This window comes from Neopelma chrysocephalum, unplaced genomic scaffold (genome assembly GCF_003984885.1).
Source record: "Neopelma chrysocephalum unplaced genomic scaffold, ASM398488v2 Primary Assembly neopelma1_25, whole genome shotgun sequence".
In the NCBI taxonomy this organism is placed as follows: domain Eukaryota; kingdom Metazoa; phylum Chordata; class Aves; order Passeriformes; family Pipridae; genus Neopelma; species Neopelma chrysocephalum.
In genome coordinates, this window is record NW_020897694.1 from 46,064,937 (window position 1) to 46,073,496 (window position 8,560).

Sequence of the window (8,560 nt, forward strand, 5' to 3'; positions counted from 1 at the left end):
CAGGGCATAGAAATGGAGATAATTAATAGACAGACAACTGGAATTATATGAAAACATATTCAACAAATTTTGGTGAAATTCAAACTGACAAAAAGAAAAATTTGTAAGCAAGCTAGAAATAAACAAAGAATGGTGGTGGGATGGACCATGAGGCAGAGGACTTTTTCACAGTGGGGCTATATTGTTTCCCACAGAAGTTACTACACCAAATTAAGGGACTGCCTTATTTTAGCTAGACAAGTTGACTAAGCCAAATCATGGAGTTTTACTTATTTTTAAGACAAAGGAGAACATGGTGACTGTGAAATGTGAGGCTTGTCATAGAGAACTGAAAAAAAGGCAGGAATGAAGTAGCTAGAATTAGGAAATAAGTGGGAATTAATTTTAAGTGGTGAAATAGGCAGTGTATGGTCTAAATGGAAGTATATGAGAGAAGTTTTTAAAAAAGGTTGTAGGTTCACTGGTGAGGTTTTTATGTGTACTGTAATGCGTGCAGTAGGACATAGAAAGCAGGAGAAATAAAAATATATGAATTCATAAAGAATCTGAACATCACGTTACAACAGATCAGATTTGACCCAACCATACTGAAAACAAAAAACTTAGCAGCTAACTGTGAAGGCTGACGCTTTCAAGGAGTCATAAGTAGACGGAAAGGGGGAGGGAGAAATGAACTTGCTTCTAAAGGGAATTCTGTAAATCTCCATGGTGCAAACTATGTATGTTGCTCAGACTGTTTTAAAATATATTAACCAGATGCATATGGAATTTCACACTCTTTATATCATCCCTGCTAAATAAAAGGATAAGAAGGCAAACAGATCTTCCTAACAAAAGATTTCCCATCCTAATGAGGCCCCTGTATTTGCACAAAGCTAGTTATCCCATATTCACTAGCCTGTTGCAGATGAAGATGCTCATGAATAGGTACAGCCAAAGCACATGGTATTTGATCTACTCAGAGCCACCTGATTTTCCCCCAGGGACAATTTCGGTTCAGGTGCAAATTAGAGCTTCCAAAAAACAGGGGAGTCCCAGAAGAGCAGGTGGGCTTTATGTGTCCAGAAGGGCAAAAAAGGCTGTTAAAATAACACATCTGTGCTTCTGTCAAGTAGAAGACAATGAAGAAAGCCTTAATCTGTCTTTCAATGGCAATCAGGATCAAGCCTTGGTAATAGATCTAAGCAACTCCAGATATTCAAGTGCAGAAAGTAAACAGAGAAAGATGATATTTATCTGATAATTTGGAGGAAATTAAGCTCAAGATACTAATGAGATGTTTTCAGTTTTAGGCAAATTTTACTTCCACTTGAATTACTGGGAAGGTTTTATTGCCTGAAAGGGGATTTAGGATATTAAAAACCAACAGTTAAGTCATGAAGGAATAAAAGTCAGAAGCACAATTTTTCAAACATAATTGAAATGTTAATCCTGGCAATACAGGAGAAGTTTCTCTGACTTTGGTTCCAAAAAGCTGTTGGGGAACCAATCCTGAAGTCATATTTGTCCAAATACTTTATTTTCTAATTTTTCTGTACTCATTAGTCTCCTCAGAACTGAAGTAAAAGTCTTTTGCTAGAGCTTCCAGGACTGTTCTTAAATCTTTGTACCTACTAGATCTCAACTGTGCTTTCTAAAACCACATAGCAAGTTTTTCTGGCCTTTTTTTTTGGAATGCAAGCTCTTTTCAGTACCAGCTCAACAGAAACGTGATGCAGATGCTATTTCCAATATTACAGTGCAAAACCATCAGCTCAAGGGTACAGCACTTCTGTAAGAGAAGATAAAACTGGAATAAATTTTAGCACATTAGAAAATATTGTAGCCTTGGATTTTGCTGTCGCACTGCTTCTTGAGGGTAAGCAAGGGCAGCCAGTCTCTACTTATTTCTTTTACCAAATCTGCTCTGAGTACTGTCTAACTGATAGCTACATATTATTATAAAGTCCTTGAAAACAGATGAATGTTAAGTATTGTTAGAGGAAACAAGTAGCTGTTGTATTTAGCTTTGGCAGAAACACAAATGCATTTTTAATATCTTTTTGTTTCATCTAAATCCATTAAGGGAGCTTTTCCTTTTCTGTCTACTAAAAGTGCAGTCTGCATTTTGCATTACGATAACACAAATTCTACAGAAAATTTAGAATTTAGTGTACTTTAGCATTGCTGCAAAATCCTACAGGAACTAACGATCCTCTTGCTTTGTGTTGATGGATGGCTAAGCAATTCAAAACAGAATGGCTTTAAAAATGAAACCTGCAATCAGCCTAAAACAAGGTTAGTTCTTTAACATAAAATGCAGTTAAACCTTTAACATTTTCCCGATTTTTTTCATGGTTTTGTGATATAGCAAGGGGCTGCCACCTGGCAGAAGCAGGCTGCAGAAGTCACCATTCTCACTTCACATTCCAGGTGCACAAGTTGCAGAAAGCTCCCTTTGTTCCTTCCTCAAATGTGAATTAACAGTAGCAGCTTTTATAGCTCTGACACTGAGTGTGAGCCATGTAAGAGAACAACATGAAATGCCAGTGCGCTTTGAGACAAAATCATGCCTTGCAAGGAGATATACATTTAAAAAATATAAATGTAATTTCAAAATACAGCACAGAGATTTAAAAAAAAAACCAAAAACAAATGAAGTGCCTGTAAACAGAGATTTGCCAGATAAAGGGAGAGAAGTTTACAGATTGGGAAAGAGTGGAGACAAGAGGGGATTAAAAAATTAAAGAATCCCCTTTCTTTTTAAAAAATTGTACAGATACACTTTCTAAACTCCTACATCATTTAAGATGTTCAGCTTCTCAATTCAGATGGTCATCAGTTCCTATCTCATAGTCCAAACCAATTATACGTATTAAAAATGCAAGGCCAAATCCCATGCTCCTCTCATTGGCACTGCTCTACTGGCTCCGGTGGCACCAGGCCAGCAACACCATCTGAAGATCTATCTGAAAGGGAGAGCAAAAGTGCATCAGCTCAAGGTTGGCACTGTGCTCATGCAGCCACATGGCTTCTCTTCCCCTCAGAGCCAGTGCCGAGAAGGGGAACCTCGTTCTGTGAAGGAGGGTGTAAGTCAAAGATGGGGAAGCAGCAGTCTCAAGAGTACAAGAGTTTCTTGTACTCTTGGTCCATCACAAGTTTTTGGGTGTGTACTCTTGTTGTGAATGCTGGATAACGCTATGTATTTGTGGCATGCCAAGGTCTGTGTGTCTCTTACCAAATAATTTCCCCACACTTGCCAACCTCCTTTAAAGGATAGATCAAATTATACCACAATGCTTTTTTTCTTGCTTTCCCCGATCATTACTGAGTTTTAATAATTTGTACTATTATGTTGAACAACTGTAGAAAGGCAAATATAAAAAAAAAATCATCACATACCAAAGACTCCACAACCAAACCTTCCTTTCAGACAGTGCTGCAGGTGCATGTACATATTGAATAAGGCAATAAGACTTCTGATGCAAAGCAGAATGAGAGTGTCACAACCTACTCTCTCCTTCCCTCCTCTCTCCTTCCCTTCCTTTCCTTTCCCTTTCTTTCTCTTCCTTTCCCATATAATAATTCTGTATACTGCTTCAAATATCACTTTTCAGTTAAAGAACCATCTAGAGCAGATTATATTTCATCATAGAGATGTTTACATTTACAACAATTTCTTTTTTAGATTTTCCTTTTTATTTGAAGTGGTAGTGGATTTTTTCAATCTGTTTTTCTTTTTTTTCATCAGAAACCAAATAAGCAAGTGACAATGCAGAACTCCTACACTGAGAGAAGGGAGGGGGAGTGAGAGGGAGAAATGATGGAGAAAAAAAATTAGGAAAAGAATGAATGTACTCTCCAGAGCTTGAAGCTCTGGCAAATAGTTTGTTGCAATTTTAATTTAATCTAATCTGATTCAAATTACATGTTTTTCATGACATGGTTGCTTTGCAATCAAGTGTTTATCTCTGTACCCCCATGTGTTTTGTATACACACTGAAGACGAAGCTTGATGCCATGCTTAGCCATCATTGGATTAAGAGCTGGGGAAAGGCTGGGTGAAGATGCTTACATTCAGTGTGTTTTGATGACTCATTTTACATGAAAAGCTGCCAGATATGCATCATTTCCATTTGCTGGGAAATGCTGTTTCAGTCAACTGAAATTGTTTTTGATCTAGGGTGGGGGTCTTCAACCTACAAGCAAATGGAGACCACATGGTAATTATTCTCAGCTTGATGCCAAAGCCAAAAATGCTACTGTTTTGAGAAAGCAGCACCAAAGAAGCTGTGCAGTTAGAATCTGTTTACCTCTGGAATATAATGAAAGAGACGTCAAAGACCACAAAGTAGATGGGATGCAACAAGAAAACAAGTAACAAAAAACAAGTAATATGCATCTTCTTGGGAAGGGAGGGAGTGTCGACCTACCGGAAGGCAGGAGGGCTGTGCAGAGGGATCTGGATAGACTGGAGAGATGGGCAAACTCCAATGGAATGAAGTTCAATAAGGCCAAGTGCCGGGTCCTGCACTTTGGCCACAACAACCCCCTGCAGCGCTACAGGCTGGGGACAGAGTGGCTGGAGAGCAGCCAGGCAGAAAGGGACTTGGGGGTGCTGATCGACAGGAGGTTGAACATGAGCCAGCAGTGTGCTCAGGTAGCCAAGAAGACCAATGGCATCCTGGCCTGCATCAGGAACAGTGTGGCCAGCAGGAGCAGGGAAGTGATCCTTCCCCTGTACTCTGCATTGGTGAGGCCACACCTTGAGTATTGTGTTCAGCTCTGGGCCCCTCAGTTCAGGAAGGACATTGAGGTGCTGGAGCGGGTCCAGAGAAGAGCAACGAGACTGGTGAAGGGACTTGAGCACAAGTCCTATGAGGAGAGGCTGAGGGAGCTGGGGTTGTTTAGTCTGGAGAAGAGAAGGCTTAGAGGCGACCTCATCACTCTCTTCAACTACCTGAAGGGAGGTTATAGCCAGGCGGGGGTTGGTCTCTTCTCCCGGGCAACCAACAATAGGACAAGGGGACATGGGCTCAAGCTCTGCCAGGGGAGGTTTAGGTTAGATGTTAGGAAGAAATTCTTTACAGAGAGGGTTATCAGGCATTGGAACAACCTACCCAGAGAGGTGGTGGATTCACCATCCCTGGAGGTTTTTAAAAAGAGATTGGACGTGGCCCTTAGTGCCATGATATAGTAATTGGAGTTGGATCAGGGGTTGGACTTGATGATCTTAGAGGTCTCTTCCAACCCTACCTATTCTATGATTCTATGATTCTATGATTCTTCAAGTGATCAAAAACAAAGTCAATGGCAGTGAAGCACCTGAATATCAGTACTGTCTTAACTACAGTAATACTAAATACAGTTCTGCAAAGGTAATTTAGGTAGCTGGGAAACCGGAGTGCTCTCTGTTTTGGAAGGAATAGATGGATTTTACATAACCTCTGTTCTTCCCACTATCTTAAAGATGATGATTAGATAGTTGTCAGAGATATGATTTCAAAGAATTTCTGAGGCATTTTTATCACACTACTTTTAAAAGAGGTGGAGTTGCTAGTGGTTTTATAATGGAAACATTTGCTATTTACAGGCTTTAATGTAGTTGCTTAATTGCTGCTTCAGAATGCAACGGACTGGACTTGAGCCAAGAGTAATTTTTCCAAAAGAAAATATTTATTAAAAATAAAAGCAAACTTTATCCGTATCATGCAAGCTGGAAATTGAAGCAGTGGTGGTAGGAATAATTCTCAACCATTTTCTAACTCTTCAGGAATGTCCATTAATACAGACTTTAAGTTCCTTGGGGAAAACATACTTTCTCTTAATGGTTAAGAACAGACCAGGGAAAAGATTTGCAGTGTTGCCTAAGGTACATATATGCTTAGTGAAATTCATAAAGAAATCTAAATGGCTGCTGTGCCTAACTTCTTTTGACAAGGTACCTTGCCTATAAAAAATACATACCCGAATACACAGGTGATTTCAGTGTGCAATTGCAGTGCTATTCTGATGGTCATCAGCTAACAAAAAACCTCATATAAATCAGGTTCTCAGTGCAGGATAATAGTTTCTTAGACACAAATAGCATTTTCTAAATAAAGTGTCCTCTGTTCAGATTCCTAGTTTGACAGTTTATAGCTGCCTCTACATATTAGAGATAACAGGAGGAAAAAATAGATGTATGGAAATTAGACATGGAGTTAGAGCTATCTTATTTCACAGGGCTACCTCACTAGATGATCCTTTCTTGGCTCACATCTTATATGACACATATCCAGCCATAAAGAACTTGATTTTGAATTCCTGGCATCATCAGCTGGCATTGAGCTGAAAAATACAGGTGATTCCAAATAGGTCATTCATTGCTTCTCTCCTTTGGAGAGCTTGATTTTCAAAAACTTAGGAAGGTTTATCTTCAAGCATGGGAAGCAGACGTAGTGTGTTAACAAAGCATTTAGCACACCAATATAAAGTTTTTTGATAATATATTAAGAACTATCCTGGACACCTTTGTTATAATAGATTCTAGGAATGAACAAATTGACATTTGAAGAGCCTAGTGGGTCATCTAACCCATCTGTGGAATATGCAGAATTAATAACTGTGAGCCCTTGGATATTATCTTGAGAATAAGCTCAGGAACAATAAATAATTTATAGTCCATTTGTAGTTGCAAGTTTTTCATTCTTACAGATACATTTGAAACTGGAGCAGAATTTAATAGTGCAAGAAGCACAATAAGAACAGTGGTAAAAAGCTCCTCCTCAGTGTTATCTTTGGACAGAATTGTCTGTGCCGAGCTCTGCATAACTCAGCCAATTCTCCCTCTTGCACATTCAGGCATGAAGTTTAAATTCTCAATAGACCATTATACGCTCTCACTCAAGCTGGTGTAAATCCAGAATAGCTCCTATGATGTCAGTGAATAAAGTTACTCTGAATTTACTGCTGTGTAACTGGAAGTGGATTCTGATCTCATCCACTTTATTTTTTCTGTAAATTACTATGCCAAATTCTGATGGTCTCACATAGGCAAGAACTGTTTGTCATCAGCACAAATTCTGACTGAGTCAACAATACTAGGATGCCCTATAATCTCTTCTTATTTTCATAGCCTAGCCATGCACTCCTAACAACTCCCTGAATCAGCTAGTCACTCCTTTTGGAAACTGTGGCAACAAGGACTGAGGATGTAGACACTGGAGAAAATTATTAAAGTAGTTTTCAAGTTGTGTTTCCACCAAAACAACAGGGGTGCCTGATAGGTCAGTGCCTGTTATGTCACCATTCCACACCTCCCCTAAAGAGCTGGGAAATCCCCACCTCAGAGAAAAAATCACCCTTCATTTCTGCTTTTCCATTATTCTTCATCTCTCCAAACGTTATCCACATATTACTACTGCTGTGGCAGCGCAAAGCAAAGATTGGCAACCTAAAATTCATTTTTTTCCAGCAGAGCTTTTCTGCAGTAAGCTGACAGACTACTGAGCTCCAGCATGCAACCTGACAGCTGGCATCAGTAACAGGTCCCCTAGCTGCATACCTCCAAAGCCTTTTTCTCTGGGAAGTAAATTGCAGTGCATCTGAAATGAAAGAATAAACTCATTGGGATTATACTCTGAAGTGCTATTCCAAGTGTAGGTGCTGCAAAATACATGTTTGGTATATTAAAATAATTCTTTTCGTGAGAGTTTATGTTAATTTTTCCACTTCATTGCTATATGCAGAAGGATCTCTTTTCATTAATTTTATAACAATAGCCTTATTGATCCATGTTTTTATTAGATCTAAAGTGAGAATAAAATGAAAGATGTTTACAGTTTCACCATCCAGAAAATGCAAAGAAAGTCTTGAAATTAATACAGAGAAATATGAAATCTAGCTAATTACTGTCTGTAAAGCATGTTAGCTTGCAACAAGAAAGTAGTGCAGGAAAACAGTGAATCATAAAGGGGAAGAACAGCTAGATATAATGCAGGTAGCATTATAACTATCTGAAAAACAGTCAAACTAAGGACACTAACAATTTGTCCCAATAACGTGTCTTTCAAAAGCACTGAACCCAAAATTTAACTTAAAGAAACAAAAAATCTCCCCAAAGATGGACCTACAACTCTGATCAGATTCTCACAGCATGCTTAGATTAATTGACTGTCCATAACTCAAACCACTGTGACTGGAGATTTATGGAAACATGGCATAGTCACTCTTTTTCCTTGCCTGAATTGTGATAATTTGGTGTTGAAAAAACGCCTCTTCCTGTGTCTTGAAGTCCATTGCTATAATGATTGATGATTGCAAAATTGTGGATTGCAACATCTTGACTGTTTTATGTTTAGTTTTAAATGTCTCTGAACTAAAGGGCAAAAGAAAGTTTTCTGTGATCTCATGCACTGATGTCTTAGGTCTGTGGCAAGATGGTCCCAAACTCTTACACAAACGAGCTTGCACAATGCTGAAGACAGGACAGACCAGAGGGGCAATCCCATGTGTCGGAGGGCATCCAGGCTATCAGAAGCATGAGGCCCTTGCCAATGGGACGGTCACCAAAACGTATGGAATGATGCTGTTTCTGTAT